This window comes from Halictus rubicundus, chromosome 2 (assembly GCF_050948215.1).
Source record: "Halictus rubicundus isolate RS-2024b chromosome 2, iyHalRubi1_principal, whole genome shotgun sequence".
Lineage (NCBI taxonomy): Eukaryota > Metazoa > Arthropoda > Insecta > Hymenoptera > Halictidae > Halictus > Halictus rubicundus.
The window spans coordinates 17,828,982-17,845,201 of record NC_135150.1 but is presented as its reverse complement, the minus strand read 5'-3'; the positions used below and the strand labels follow the sequence as shown (position 1 = coordinate 17,845,201).

The window sequence follows — 16,220 nt, the reverse complement described above, 5'->3', positions numbered from 1 at the left end:
GTAGATCCCCTTTTATTCGAACCAATTACAGTAAATTCTCGATATATGTCAACAATACGGGTCTTGCCAGGGTCATGTATCGTCCAGGAGACATACCTGTGTTATGTTTACACTTCTCGGCTTCCGAGGCCTCTCGAGCTTCCCGGCCCCACACGAGGTATACCTCGCGGTAGTGGAGATAATTCCGCGTCATTTATCTCCCAGGTTTTGGCGACGTATATATTGTTGATATTTGAATCTACGTTCGAAGAAAATTCTTGTACAGATTGCTCGTTTAATTTTTAGTTTCGGACTGAATCGCGAACAGCTCATTCAGCCCGACGCGACGCGACGCGACGGTTCGCAGAACTCTCTGAAATTCGCCGACAAGACCCGTGTTTGCGCTAGTTGGCTAAACAGCGTCCCGAAATGACAGAAAACAAGGGAGGCAGCAATTAAATGGGAACAAGAACGTGTCTCCGCGCGGAAATATAACAGTTCGGGATAGAGTCCGCCGCGCATGAACGGCCAGCTAAATGAAAGTGCGTCGCCATTATCCGTTCTCGTTCGTAGCGAAATGCAGACATGCCGCGCGTCTGCATTTCGCGTAAAAGTGTTAGGACGGAGCGAGAGTGAGTCGGCATTTCAGCGGCGCGATATCAAAGCGCTAATGCCGTGTAACGCGGCTTCCATCTTCGTTGTCCCGGGGGAATATTTTCCTATCCACGGGGATTTGGATATTTCATTTCGACAAATTCCCGGGACCGGCCTCGGCCACGCGGCTCAAAGGAAATTGAAGCTCGGCCCGGCGCGACGCGACGCGACGCGCGCGCTGCACTAGGGAGCTGCACCACACGGCGCACGCGATGCACCTGGTTATTTTATGTTTACAGATGACTCGGCTGCCCGTAATAAATATCGCCGTCCCGGCCACAAATCTTCCGCGCTCCGCATTCGTCCCCGTTCCTTTTTTCGGCCGGGACGTTTCCGCCTATTGCTCTCGACAGCGCGGTCACCCGTGGTACTCGCCTAATCTGGAAAATTTTAATAATTCGCGGTGCACCGGCTTGTCCGGGACCGTCTGAATTATTTAGGGGCGCGTGCGGTATTCGTTAGAGCGGATGAAAAATTAAGCGGATAAGAGAAAATGAAACCGCCCAGCACGATCTTACAAATGGCAAGCTTCCCTTTTGGGAATACGGGATCAGAGAGTTGGAGATTGTCCGCTGCATCCAGCATCGTCAAGTCTTTGTCTCGTTGCGTCAGTGTAGAAGGTCGTTTTATCAAGCTTGCTACCAGCATCTCGCGTCATGTCACTTTTACAATCTCACAATTTATTTAAACATAGTCAGGCTAATTTTAAACACTTTGCTACTTAACGCTAAACATACCGAGCCTTAAAAGTAATTGATACGTATTGTCTTATGAAAATGACGAGATTGAATTTACAGTGTTTTCTCGATATTTGTCGCAAATACCTGCGTGATAAAAGTCGCAAAACTATCCCCACTACCACGGGGTATACCTCGCGAGGTATACATAGTAACATAATACGGTCGGGTACGGCATCTCCTGGACGATATATGTCGTTGGCAAGTGCCGTGTTGTTGACATATACCGAGAATAACACTGTATTTGGATTTTGTGCTGTTCGTACTATAATTCATGCTCTACTCAGTATATTTATTTAATCATTTCCCATGAAAGTATCTTTGTAATTTCAGTAATCGTAAAATAAAAGATCTGGTACCTGTCATTTTGACCGTCGGTGGTAGGTTTAGTGTTAATACAGCATTCTTAATACAACATAATGTTCATAGACTCAACTTTCCTCTGTTAAATTGTTCGAATGCTTAGTAAAAGTGTTAAACAATTTATTTTGCTACCACTCACTGTGAGAGAGAATTATAATCATTACTTCTTCTAGTATTGATTTTTTTTTGACATTGATGAGCCTTTTGCATTATGTTGTATCATAAAAACTGCTGTTAGGGATTCCATTTTGCTGTTACTACTATAAAAAGCGTTTATAATCGTCATTTCTTCTACTGTTAGTGTCTTTGCTACCGTGGACATTTTTTTTAGAGATTTCGCTTTACTGCTGTTTACTATATCAGGTGCTCATAATCATCTTGTTGCTATGTAACTGTGGAAGAATTTTTTAGAGACTTTACTTTGCCACTAGTCGCTGTAAAAGTGACACATATAGAGGCAACTGTCGGGAATTGTATACTAAAATTAATTCTGTGGTATGATAATTGATTATTTCGTTCAAGGCTAATATTAATCCCATTCTGGCTGGTATTTGGATGGGCATGTTTACTATTGTGTATGTATTGCGGGAGCGATCCTCCAATGATTCGCGGTTTGGTTCTACTCGGCTGTTGTATTGACTACTATACTAGCAGACTCAACACGATCCAGGATTGATCTAATTGCTCTGATTCGCTATAATCTGATGCAGCTCTTATCTGCTGACTTAACTCATTGGCTATCGGCGATTTTTTAATACAGTCCAATGATCAATAATTTTCGCCCAAGGATTTCTTGTAGAAGTTTCTGATAGATATTTCAGTTGTCAATCAACGAGTCACCCTCAGTAATGATCTATAGAGATCATTCCGCGAAAGGAGTAACTTTTACTCATTTCTTCATGCGGTACGATTATTGAGAAATTTTCGAGCCCTTTGCGGTTAAGGATTTTGAAAAATATTAAGAGCTAACACTCCGTAGATTCGCGATAAGGTAGAGTGACCACGTTACCGACAAAAATAGGCGAAAAATAGTTTTACGTTTTACGAGAATGATCTGATGCTATCATTTGTCCACAACAATCCTACTATCGCCTGGAAAAGCTGCAATCACAAATTTTGACAGTGTATTTGTCATGAATGTACTTGATGGCACACTTTTACACTCTAGTCTTTATTAATTATTTTTTAAAACAAGTCATGTTTAAAACCCTCTTACAAACAAGTTAATGTACGTGGCCCTTAAGAGCATTGTCCTCAAAGAACTGGACCGTGCATCAAAATCTTAAATCCTAGGAGGAACGAGAACTATGTACTATTGTTATAAACACAATGAAATTACTCCAAAGCGCGAAACATGCTTCCGGAAGGAAGAGTCGACGCGTTCTCTAACCGAACAAACAATTAATGCATCAAACCTATGTCTCCGAAAATGAAAATTTACCATTATTGGCAACCCCGAAGAATCATCTTTTCCGCCTCGCTGCCAGCCACGCAGAGCGCGATCCGTCTCGGAAAACTCTTCGAATTGGACCTGGGACCCTCACTTTTCCATGTCATCGGCGTCGCCGCGCCGCTTCTTCGGCGTTGAAAAGACGCGGGGTCGCTTTCTCTCCGCTGAAAGCGTATCAATAACCCTCGGCAGCGAGTCTGCTCGGCGTTTCATCGGGCAGGAACACGCACGCTCGAAAGGAAAAAGCCGCGGACAAAGCGAGCGGCGCGGCGCGGCGCGGCGCAGTACGCGTATCACCGTTGCATCGGGCATCAACAGGCGTATCGATGCGCCTTTTCCTTTTCCCCCGGACCATTCGCGTCTGAAGCCGGTCCTCTTTCTCTCCCCCGTTGGTTTTCCCTTTTTTTTCGCCAGGGAACACACGGTGCCGCAGACACGCGCAGCGCGCTGCGAGTTCTGCCGGTCGGATCAGCAGCAGAAGCAGCAAGCCCCGCAGCGCGTAGTTAATCCGGGATAAAGGCGGTACACAGAGACGCCGGCACGATGCCCGTACGCCGAAGATGCGTCTGGTGCATAGACGCATATCCCCGGATTTATAGACTTACACGAGCCCGAACCGGAGGATCCATCTCGTTCGTCCGATCGAGAACCCGGCCGCAGGCCTCGTATCCGCGTGGCCAACGGGATACACCTCCGTACCGATCCGGACGCATTACATTAATTAAATTCTCATTCGACTGGGTACTGTACGGCCAGGTGGATCTGCGAGCCGTCATGTACCGTGATGCTGCACCGACGCGGCGCGGCTTTGAATTTTCATTGTGTCGCTCGCGCGGACTCTGCGGCCGCTTCAGAATCCATTATGGATATTAATAAAGCGATACTCTTCTGCTCGGAGCCCCGCTTCGTTTGTTACGTCTCGTTCTTTGTGCTCGGACGCGGGATTAGGCACCTGTAACTACACGGACACCGCAGAGAACTCTGTGGCGTCGCCAGGTGTGGCGACACGGTGTTACGAAGACCGTTTGATCAGCTTCAGCATCGGGATGCTCGTATCTTGCCATGTTCTTTTTGGACTGTGCTTTACGTCATTTTTCGAGAATTAAAAACGAGGTACTATTTGTTGCTTCTATTAACGCGTTACTCGCCGGCGGCTGTCTGATGGATTTTAAACTTTGACGATACCCGTGACGTAATTCAATTATTTCTTTCGGGATTTGGGATCTTGATGCTAAATAAAACTCGTCGGCGTCCGTTGCAAGAAAAACATGTACAACTTTCTGTTCTTCTTTAACAATATTAGTAAGTTGAGGACTATAATTGACGTTCTTAAGTTCTTTTAATGGTTAAAGTCGCCTCAATTTGGTTGTGTTATAAATGCATAAAATCCGTCTAGTAATGTGATAAGAGTTCTCAAATGTGTTTATTTAAACAATGCACAACGCACAAAGAGTTTCTGGACCTCTATAAAATAATTTGAGTAGAAAAGAGCACAATTCACAATGTAGAAATTTTGTGATTGCTTGGAGGTGGTAGACATACATTATTTTATAAAAATAACGAAAATGTGTTTATCCAAAATTTTAGCCATTTTTCTTTACAATATTTACCCGAAGAAATAAATGTATTGAGTAATTTCTCATTCGTGCATATTTACAATTTCGATAATTGTGAATTAAGAAGTTTAGAACCCGCCATTTTGACGGGTCCCGTAAACCTAGTGTTAAAGCGTGGCAAAATGACAAGAAAGTGACAGAGTAAGGAGAAAATTGAATAAAGCTAAAAAATTGCGAATAATGATTCTGTGATTTTAATATTACACGACATTCTGGAAGTTTAACGAGTGATGTGCTTCCTTTCAATGGCTGGATACTTTTTCCCTAGCTAAAGAACTGAAAAAGCGCGGAAACATTCTGTTCCACTCTAATCATTAAATATAACGACTAAAAACTAGCCGGAACAGTATCTGTTTGGATAAAATCCCTAACGAGGAAGCAGTGGCTGGCATTCATTAAGACGTAGCTGAAAGGAATCCCGCGTTTAGAACCCATGGGGTAGCATCCCCCTTCGAAGTCTACCCTCCCGAAGGGTCAGGAGCATATTCTTCAAATTGAACCGCAAGATGCTGATACCGATGGAAACTTGAATTAATAATATTGTAAGGTTTACCCCCGTCCTCGTGATATTCGAGGATCCACCCTCCTTGTTTCCCCGGCGGATTTTCGAAAGTTTCGTACCGTTCCTTTCATCTGCGTTTTCATTGTGCCACGTCGTAAAAAATGCAACAAGCGTTAAAGATTTTAACGGGTCTCGGGGGTACCTGAACGGATCGGAGCGGAGCAGAGCGGAGCAGCGCGGAGCGGAGCGAGAGCGCACGTACACGCGCGTATCAGCCGGCTGCATCGGAAAAGTGTTTTTCCTCCGATATTTTCCTCGGTATCGATTGAACCGTATCGACGGCAATTTCCCGCAGACGGCGTTCACCGATTCGTTAACACGAATATATGATACGAGTTTTATTAGCGCGTGAAATGAAAACGATTTTGTTTCTCGCGCGCCGCTGGCACACTTTTTCTCCCCCTGTCCGACGGGGCCAGCGCGCCCCGCTCACAATTAAACGCGAGAGCCCGCGCGAGCGCGTTGTTACAACACGCGGGCCGAACAGCTGGCCGGAGAGCTCAATTTTTGTCGGGCCGGAACGGCAACGATTTAATGAAAACACCGGCGAATGTTTTTGTCCCTCCCCGCCGCGCCGACGGAAAAAACGCCTTCAACGCCGGAACAATTCGCGCCGTCACCTGCCAGACACACGCCGCGCGGAATAATCGAGCGAAATTGCCGGAAACTCGGCGACGCCACGCCGACCGGCCCGAAAGATCGACGAAATCGAGAACCCAAACTGCCTCGAGTAGGAACCGGCGAAATCGCGGACACCCGCTTCCAAACTCGCGTTTAATATTCATAGTCCCGGTCAAAGATCGGCGAAACTGCATCGGATTCACATTTTTCAAACAATTTTAAATCTCGTTCCGCTCTCGCGTCTACCCGACACAAGTTTCGCAGCTACTGAACAAACAGAACGCTCTGCACATCGTTTTGTTCGGTGATAATGCGCACAACTTCAAATTTATCGTACCTCATCTTCGCTTTTCGCTGTTAGAACAGGAATTGGCAAAGTATTGGGTCGTTCGGAAAGTTCGTGCCGATTTTTCAGGGAAACTCGAACGCAGTACATTTAAATTTCGATATACGTTTATTGAATTATTATTAGTGCCATTTTGTTCCATAATCTTTCTCCATCTTTCACGCAACTTGCGTTTTTCGGCGAGAAACTTTTATTTTTAAGTGCCATGCCGCTTATGTGACAGCATTGGTCCGTTAACACTAGAACGACCGAGCAATAAATGCGACTGACGTATATTGCTTTGTAACAGTGACAAGACTGTGCCCATTCAGACTTCATACAACTTTTATTGTAATATGTGCTTCAATGAAGAGGTTCATTAAAAAATTTCCGATGAAAACATTTTTACAATTTCAGTAATTGTAAAAGAAAAAATTAGGACGCAGTCATTTTGACTGCTCCGGTCGTTCTAGTGTTAAGGGTTAAGTTATTTTACTTGTTGGATGTCGTTGAAAAGAATGTTCGTAAATAAAATCAACTAAAGTGGATCTATGAACGTAGAATATGTAATTCCGTGTCTTTAGAACAAGCTCGCATTTTCCTGTAACGCGCCGCCATATTGGATAAGACCAGCAGAGGACGTCATCTTTTCAAGACTGTTTTACCACTTGAATAAACCCATAAGTTTACCACTGGAAATATTGATTAAAAAATTAGCAGCGTTTAAATGAAGTTTACGGTCACTTTCTCTAACATTGCTCGGCGCCATATCGGATAGCAGACACAGAGAACGTTATTCTAAAATTTTTAGGACCGCATTACCATGCAAATAGACCTATACTTTTACGAAGACAAACGCGAATGTGAATTAGCACGTAAAATCATGAACGACTGAATATTCAAACTGTAAAAAATGTTTATCCCCGCGCGAGACTGGGGCATTTCGCCAAACTTCGTAGCGATTCTCTTAATTGACACAACAGGAGCTTAACTTTCCATGACAATGAAGCTTGCTCTAATCACAGTAAAATTTTAATGCCGGCAATCGTGAGCAAGGTGGAAGAAACGAAAGCTCTCTCTCTCTCTCTCTCTGTCTCTCTCTCTCTCTCTCTCTCTCTCTCGATGCTTATCGTTCGAGGGTGCAGCTCGCCGTGCAGTCTTCCATTTCTCACAGCAATTACGTCGAAGAGCGATGCGCCGTGCCGGCGAATCGGCGCCCAATAAAACCGTGGAGAAACAGGAAACACGCGAAAACACCGATATCCGCGTCGTTTTCCCAGCTCTCTCTCTCTCTCTCTCTTCTCCGCCTCTCGAAAACATTTCTGATTTATCGCCGGCGCTGGCGCACGCTTAACGCTCGTGTTTATCAAACCTCGCCGCGCTTTATCAATCACGCGGCCTGTGAATGATCCCGCGGCATCATCGTCTGACCGATCCCGTCGGAGGACACTCGACCCCCACGATCCTGACCGCGTTAAGGGAATCGGGGCTATCTGCCCGAGTAAATCAGCCACTGTCAGGATCAACGGGGGTGGCAGAGGGATGACGCTGCCGGATGAAATGATTGGCGTCCGCCGGCCCACCAGGGAACCATTCCGACACAACCCTAATGGATCCGCGATTCTTCCACGGTCACTCGATTTTCGTTCAGTTTTTTTTCAAAATGGTCGACCAGCAACCCCTATTTTGCGACCTCTAGACGGTGGATGTTAACACTAGGCTTACGGGACCCGTCGAAATGATGGGTTCTGATACTTTATATTTCCAATTACCGAGATTATAAAGATGCATTCGTGAGAAATTATTCAACAAATTTATTTCTTTGGGTATGTACTATAAGAAGGAATAGCTGAAAATGTTGATAGATAAATTCTCGTTATTTTTACAAAATAATGTAGAATAGTAATTTATGATGATCCGTAAACCTAGTGTTAACAAATATGCGACGTCCACAGTATCGCAGTTTACCCGAAAATAGTCATATTAATTTGTAAATAAATGTATAAAGTCCCAGGTATTTTTATAATGATTTAGATATGATGACAGCAGAGTATGGAATACATCTTAACAGTGTTGCTTAAAACGATCTACAAAAGCGAAATTTTTGTTCTGTTTTATAATTAATTCGTAATCATAGTCTGCCAGATGTTGCGCCGTTTGCACAAGCTGTACACCGTTGTTGGAACTCATGATTATAATAACTACTTTATTGTTACCCGTAATTTTCCTCCGTTGGAAATTGTAAATAATTTTGCAAACACAATTACAAAGTAATTATAAATCACTTTATCGATCACTGTGCCTCCACTAGTTGATTTTACAAAATGTTATGTTAAAATGTTTGCCGTGTTGATTGCGGTACTAATGAAATACAAATTATGAATTATGTGTAGCATGTTAGCCAATCCAAATGTAATTACCTCCTCGCATCATTTTTTTCTTAAATTAAGCAATATACTCAAACAGCCGATGAAATGGCCCAGACAATGCGTTCAAAATAACTCTGATTCAATGTAGAAAATTAAGCATCTCGTAAAGTTTACTGGAGTCAAGTATAAAATGTGCAAAATGGGGTGCTTTGCAAATTTTTCTGGAGTCAAGTATTAAATCTACAAAATGGGGTACTTTGCAAATTTTTCTAGGGTAAAGCATAAAATGTACAAAATGGGGTACTTGACAAATTTTTCTGGAGTCAAGTATAAAATGTACAAAGTAGGGTGCTTTGCAAATTTTTCTGGAATCAAATATAAAATATACAAAATGGTGTGCTTTGTAAATTTTTATGGAATCAAACATAAAATATACAAAATGGTGTACTGTGTAAATTTTTTGGAGTCAAGTATCAAATGTACAAAATGAGGTACTTTGCAAATTTGTCTGGGGTCGAGTATTAAATGTACAAAATGGAGTACTTTGCAAATTTTTCTGGAATCAAATATAAAATATACAAAATGGTGTGCTTTGTAAATTTTTTGGAGTCAAGTATCAAATGTACAAAATGAGGTACTTCGCAAATTTGTCTGGAGTCGAGTATTAAATGTACAAAATGGAGTACTTTGCAAGTTTGTCTGAAATCAAGTGTAAGCAAAACGTTCAAAATTTGATGTAACATCCTCGTCGCGGGGATGAGCCACCGCCTCTGAAATTAGTCGGAATCAACCGAGCATCTGATCGTTAAGACAAAGACTCGGCCAACCGTCGTGTCCGCGTGCACGAGTCGCCGGACCATCGACAAATAAATTAGTCAAAGCTGGGATTCCGTGTGTCCCGGGTTTCCATTAGGACGAGTTCCACCGAGACGGTAAAGCGGGCGGTATTAGTCCGGCTGTCTGCTCCGTTACGGTCCTCCATTCGTCTCCTCCAGGGGGAAGATGGTTGAAAGTAGGTAATTTCGGGGTTTGCAGGATCTGCCGGAAGCTCGAGCCACCCAGGTATTCGCCGGGCGTCATCGGGTTACCTCGTTGCCAACCTGGTTCCAGTTGCTCCGTGAAAGAAGAGGATTTGCAGTCCCTGCCACGAATTTCGTTGCGTTTCCGAGTACACTCTCGATAACCAGTAACATCTCGGGCTGTGTCGCTGTCGTCCTGCGAAACTTATCGATCGCTTTCCTGTACCTTCGGAGCATTTTTGGCGTCATTTTGGCGTACTGCTGATGCTACCTCGAAATTTGTTATAAAAGTATATATACAGGGTGTTTCACCTAACTGGACCATCTAAAATATCTCGCTTGGTTTTTATGATAGAAAAAAATTTCAAAGGAAAACATTGGTTCAGAGGGGCAAATATTATGATAGGCAAAAAAATTTGTTCAAGGTTATATTTTTTGAGATTTCAAGGTCGTCGAAGTTTTTTAAATGGAATGATATATTTTAATTATCGCTGTATGCCAAGGCTAAGACGAATACAACGACTTGTAATATTATGACCTTCACGCAAAACTGAATGTTTTCCTCTGACATTTTTTTCTATTATAAGAAACAAGCGAGATATTTTAGATGCTCGAGTTAGGTGAAACACCCTGTATATAAATTCTAGATATTTTAATCAAGGATGGTTGAAAATGTTTTATTAGGCGCTACAGTACGGCTATTAAAAGTTCAATGTTTTCAGTCGCAATCCTCGTTTGAAAAAAATTTATTGCAAAAATATGTTTTCCTAATAATTAACGAGCGAGGCGAGGGGTTTGGTGGGAGAAGTATCGTCCGGGCAGTTTCGATGATTATTTAGGAACCGGATAAACTCGCTTTTCAGCGTTCCTCGGAATGCACCGGGGTGCAGTTACTCACAATCAGAGTCCATCTTTATTCGAGTCCATCCCAGCGGACAGGAGCAGATACGGGCTCCCCGTGGCGGCACGTGTAAGCTAAATAACTTAGTAGCCAGTTCCGCAGTAATTAGCGCCGACATTGGCACGATCTTCTTCCCATCAGCGGATCGATAGACACCAAACTGGTCCGATAGGCGAGCAAACAGACGCGACGCTACGGTCAGTCACGTAATTCCGCCGGTATCGATAAAAATAACGGTCGTAACTTCCGCGTCGCGGCCTGCCACGGAAATCGATAGGAACCACATTAACGCTAAAATAAGCCGCCGGCTTTCCAGACTGGAGCCCCTTTATCGCCGGAAATAGCCGCGGCCTCTGATAAAAGTAATCTTTCACCCTATAATAGACAGAATGAAAATCATCGGCCCGTCGCGCCGCGTACAAACAAGTCCCGCGTTTAACGTGCTCGCGCGATACTTTAATTAACAAACGCACCGGTTCATTAGGGGATTACATTATACATCGTTATATTTTATTACAGCCCGCGGCTGCGGTGAAAATTTCAACGACATGCGTTACCACTGCCGCCGAGAGTCTATAATTTACCAAACGAACCGTCACGTGTTATTGAATCGCATCAGCCGCGAAACACGAGCATCGACCAGCACAGGTGACATCGATAGTTCCTCTATTCCGATGGCTCGTGGAATTTCACAGAGATATTCGTCTATTCTACACAAGTGGAGCTGCTTTACAATGCGCTGTCCGCTGGTGTATCATCGCGCGTCACAGGTCTGTTATCCATTTACGTTAAACTTTGCTTTGGGGGGCCAAAAATTGCCAACTTTTTTTCATATAATCCTATAGATTTTGACAAGAAATTACGAAAAATGTAAGCTTCAATGGCCGGAGTCTACTGGTTCCAGAGTTGTACGCGTGTAAAGTTGGCAGAGGGCGTATTAATTCATTGTCAGGACAAATGTGAACAGGATGCAACGTCTCCGATAGTCCACGAAAGCAATGAGCATTTACGACAAAAACGAGCAGACGAAACTTACGATAGTAAAATGATTAAAAGAGGATTGAAACGTAAAAGGATTACAATTTATTTGGCTCTTATAATGGACGTTATTTTTATTTTGCACAAAAATCCGCAGTCCTCGTCATCCCGGGGACCCAGCAACTGCGACCTCGTTAAACCTTCCGTTCCCCAGGGCCACTAAAAACTACCCCTATCTCTCATCTTCCAGATGTCCCGAAACCATGGGAAAGCCGACCTTGAACTGTTAATCCGACCCGCTCCGGTACAACGTTCTCGCCCCGAATCTTGTAGTTCTATCGAGCCCGCCATCTTTAAAACGCGCTCCGGTCCGATAAAGACGAACTCGACAGTAACGAGTAGCCTGTTGGCCCATTTGTCAGGCTTAGCGGAGGGATGCGTACAAATATGATAAGCCAGGGCCGCAAAGCCTGCACATGGCTCATGCGTTCAAGAAAGTTATCGTTCGGGGCACGCGGGGCACGCGAAAGGCCTTCGCGAAAAATCATAAATTTCGCCGCGTAATCCGCAGTGCACGCCCCCTCTTCGGGGGTGTCTGCGATCTGTCGATTCGAATTCGATTATGCGAGGGGGGTGGGCTACGGGGCCCGGCGGTCTCTCCCACGGCGCTGGGGCGGAGACTCGAAAAGCCACGGGTCCCGGTTCCCGGTTAAACAGCCGGCCAGACGGCAAGAATAACGACGGAATAACGGCGTTTGTTATTGGATGAAATATCAGCTCGTGCATTATTCATCGGGCCGGCCCGAGTATCGGCGTTTGGTAATTCAATCGAGATTCTATGTACCTTCGCGGGCCGAGTCACACGGTTCCCGGGCGTTGTTGCCCCGGCTAATTAATACGACGAAGTTGGACATTATATCGGACAGGTTATTGGCGTAATTTCGGAAAACGCCGATGGGTCCCGGCCGATCGAGGCGGCCGCACGTGGAATGGACCGGACCAGGTCCACGTGCGTCACTCAGAAACGCCCCCAACCGGAGGTCTGCGTCACAGGTTAATTGCAGGGAACCTGAGGTGATGGCTCCGGAAATAGTGCAACGCTTCTGGGGAAAACAGTCTTCCCATTACTCGAAACTTTCCCGTCCTCTGTTCCGGAATCCATTTCGGGTCAGATCGCTGGAACCAACATCGACCAACTTATTCATTTGCTGTCGACTTGACGCGATACTTTTAGCATTTACGTCGTATGCAAGAGAAAGTTTTTCCTCTCGATTCGATCCGTAAAAAATTGCTTAAACATCCACAGGGAAAGGGGCCTACCAATTTCTTCAGGGTTACCATTCAACCCTTGCGAGGCAGACGATTTCGTGTGAACGTTTTCATGGCCGAATTCATTTAAATTCTTGCATATGAGTTTTCTTTTACATATTAGGGGTACCCATAAGTAATCAATTATTTGCAAAGAATTTGTTTCGCCTTTAGTTCTGTACCGATCGTTGAAGAGGAAACACGTATTCTTTTACAGCTTTCGGTAAAACAGCCTGTGCTCAAAATATTCTAAAAAGTGAGTCACTTTGAGTCATATTTTGCTTTACGAACCCCGGATTTCTATAAGAGATTGAAAATTTGCAGGAAAGATGGCAAACTGTCCTTGATAATCATGGAGATTATATAATAAATTAAGAAATAAAAACTTGAATTTACTAGAAAGTTTCTTTTATATTTCAAGATAATTGATTACTTATGGGCTCCCCTAATATTTCCCATTTTTCTCCGCGGCTGTACAAACGCGCCCGGTCCGGTGGTATTGATTAAATTGCTTAGAGACTCCGGTTGCACGATCGAATTAATGCGATCGGATTCGAATGCCGTAACGCTGCAGCCTTACGGCGGCTTTAATTAAATTTTCGTTCGGCGCACGCGTCCGGCATTTTCGTTTCGGCCAGTCGCCATTAGCGAGTCTCTCAGCAGCCCCGTGTGCGCGCGATAGTACCGAAGCCGAGACTAATTCAACAATCTGACAAATAATTATTTCCCGGTCGGAATATTTCAAGCGTCCCCGTGCATTAGGGGTGGGGGGGGGGGGGGGGGTGGGGGCTCAACTAATTACGAACGAGACAACGGAAGAGCGGCCGGGACTCGTGGCCTCTTAACGTGTCGAAAGACTGGGACTAACAAAGTTTCCGGGTGTTCACGGCTTTCGTGTGGCTCACGTTTCGCGCCGTTGCACTTTACGAGTGCAGTAATTGGGTCATTGCAACGACATCCCCCCCCCCCTCCCACGTGCCCCCGCCACCCCGGATTACCCATCCAGTACGTTAAATACCAGAGTTTCGTTAAGTAGACATCATGCTAATGAGCAGTCCCGATATTGTTTATACGGAATCGCGCACCGAATTACTCGCCTCCTGACCTTTACGGGCCGTTTTGAAGCGGATTAGGCTCGTATTGTTCACTGTACAACGTCGGGAATCAGTCGGTCCCTCTCCCGGGCGCTCGGCCGACGCAAGATATAATAATAGGATTTCTGTCCTCTAATTGCTTTCTCTTACTTGACAGGTCGAGGTATTTATTCCGACCCTTTCAAGACCGACGGAATAATACGTCCCAAGATGGCTCCGGCAAAATTTCCTGTAACGTTCAAATATAACTATTTAACTACGACCTTTGCAATTGTATTTAACATCGTATTGTTCCGTCACTCCTAAGACCGAACAGCATGCCCCTAAGATAGCATCGCAGCTGTGACATCTGCTACCAAACATATCTATTTATCCACAGATTTTGCAGTTTCATCTTGTACCCTGTCAACGCGGAGACCTGTTTTAATATTTAACACGCGAACGGTGGTACCCAGGTTTATTTTGATCGAGAGTATCAGAATCATTATTTCATCGCTCTGTCTCTGGCGATCCGAATTTGTGGCTGTTCCATATTAAGAATGGCGAAAAGATTGACGTATCTAGAAAAAGTGACAAAATTGATAAACGAAGCTGGAAATGGACCAAAGCATCGTGAACTGTGTAATTAACGAAAAGGTCGTCTATCCGAAAACGAAAACCTTCGTAATGTGTCAAGAAGAAACTATACAGGGTGTCCCAAAACAGACTTCCGAGAGGCGACGAAATCCAAAATTCATGTGCGCGTGTGGTAGTGGTAGTCAAACTCTAAGCATAATATTACAGTTTTTATATGGGTCTACTCCGGGACATATATCGGCCAGGAGATACTATTTTTTTATCCACGCCGGACGTAAAAAAAAAAGGACAGTAAAGCTCTAGAGGCCTCGGCTCTCCCCAATGGGGATAATTCCGCGACGTTTATCACCCAGGCCTCGGCGACATATATAGAGAGATCACTGCAAATACAAACTTCTGTCTTCTTCTAAGAAATTATGAATTATCGGTTAGATATTTGGGACATATATCGAGAAAACACTGTAATCGTTCGTTACAGCACCGTTGAATATTCCGATATTAAAACAGTCCGAGCTGAATTAATTTTAATACCCAAGATCTAGATTTTCCCGGAAGGGGTAGAAATGGTTGCACATTTTTGTGCTGCGAAATAATTGCAAGTAGGTTGCCCCTGCGAGTGTCATCTTGTCCCAGGGACGGGTTAGGCCGTAATGGGCCCGTTACCGTGAAATCGTCGTTTACGAGTTTCCCGCGGGTGTCCGTCACGGGGAAGGGGATGGAATAAGGGTAGAAAAGTTTTCCTTGCCGCGGGAAGAGATTTTCGTCGGGACGAAGGGTTGGAAAAATCTGGGCGAGGCAACGACTCGGCGATTTCCCGAAGGCTGAAGCGTATCAAATCGGGGGTGGATACGGGTACACGGGTACACGGGGGTCGCAGCCCCTCTTGCACGCGACATAAAAGTGTATTACACGTCGCGGGGAAAGGAAGAAGCATCGCGAGGGGTGCCCGGTAAACTCTCGTGGTGCGTTCACGTGTGTGCGCACGTACAAACCGGGCCCCATAATTGGTGGGTCGGTCGCCCAGCCGAAAGGGAGGTGATCCCTGACGGGGAAATAAACTTGGACGTGGCTCGGTGTGGTTCTATTATTTATACTTCCGTCCGGGCGGGTTCTGCACGGTCGTTTCGGTGTTGCGGAATGCGCGCCGGGGGTGGTTTAAGATGCAGCCAGAAATTTAGAATGGCTGCTGGAGAACGCGCCGCTGTAATATCTTCTATGGAGTAATGCGCGCTCTGCTGCTCTTCCTGTCGTACATGTAATTAAGCTGCTACACCACCGGTTAATATTTTACAAAAATATACTCCCCGTTCGCTGCAAGCATGACGTACTTCTGAAATCATTACTTTAGTGGAAAGTTTGAACATTTCGAATTGTCACGTGGTGACGATTTTGTAGGGATGTATAATTATACTCTTATTCAATGCTAGAAATGCTTGTTCACACTTAACCCCTTGCGCTTGAAGCTATTTTAACTCCAAAACGAAACATTTCTTCCAACCTAGAATATCTCCCTTCTAGATATTTTTTTTCTTAAAAAATATGAACCAAAGTGGTGCAGTTTACTCGTACAATACTGAAATGTTTAGTAATTCATTGATTACAAACAAATTTAATACTGCAAAAAATATTTTTAATAATGATACAGCAATTTCTAGTGGTGCCTTACAG

General features: G+C 44.5%; 1 protein-coding gene across 1 annotated transcript in view; it reads left to right on the top strand.

Annotated features, from left to right (window-relative positions):
* LOC143365473 (organic cation transporter protein) overlaps positions 1-16,220 on the top strand; it is a 568,421-nt gene that overhangs the window by 39,063 nt on the left and 513,138 nt on the right. The window lies entirely within an intron of this gene.